This window comes from Eptesicus fuscus, chromosome 12 (genome assembly GCF_027574615.1).
Source record: "Eptesicus fuscus isolate TK198812 chromosome 12, DD_ASM_mEF_20220401, whole genome shotgun sequence".
NCBI classification, from domain to species: domain Eukaryota; kingdom Metazoa; phylum Chordata; class Mammalia; order Chiroptera; family Vespertilionidae; genus Eptesicus; species Eptesicus fuscus.
Window position 1 is genome coordinate 11,776,946 of NC_072484.1, and position 489 is coordinate 11,777,434.

Consider the following 489-nt stretch of genomic DNA (forward strand, 5'->3'; position numbering starts at 1 on the left):
ACCCGCGGATCCCGGGGCCTGGGCCCCGCCCACTTTCACGCCACGTTCCTGCTGGGCGGGGCGTGGCTGGACAAATGCGCATGCGCGGAGTAGAGGCGGGGCGTCTCGGGCCCGCTGCGCAGGCGTAGTGGTCTTTCCCACGTGGGTTGATCTGATGGTTCCTTGCAGCCTTGAGCCTGGCTGGTGTCCCCACAGAACTGGGGTCTCGGACCCTTTGGTGCGCTCCCCGCCCCCCTCCCCCCACCCCACACCGCCCCAAGCCCTAGCGCGGCTCTTCCCGTCGGATTCAGCTTCTAATCCAGCTTCGTCGTTTTAACTCCCACAGTAATATATATAGGAGTGTGCGTTTCCTTCCATTTTTTATTTTTTATTTTTTATTTATTTTTCTTTTTTTTTAAACATTTTTTTTATTGAGGTATTATATGTGTACATATCTTACCATTACCCCCCCCCACCCCACACCCATACATGCCCTCACCCCCCAGAGTT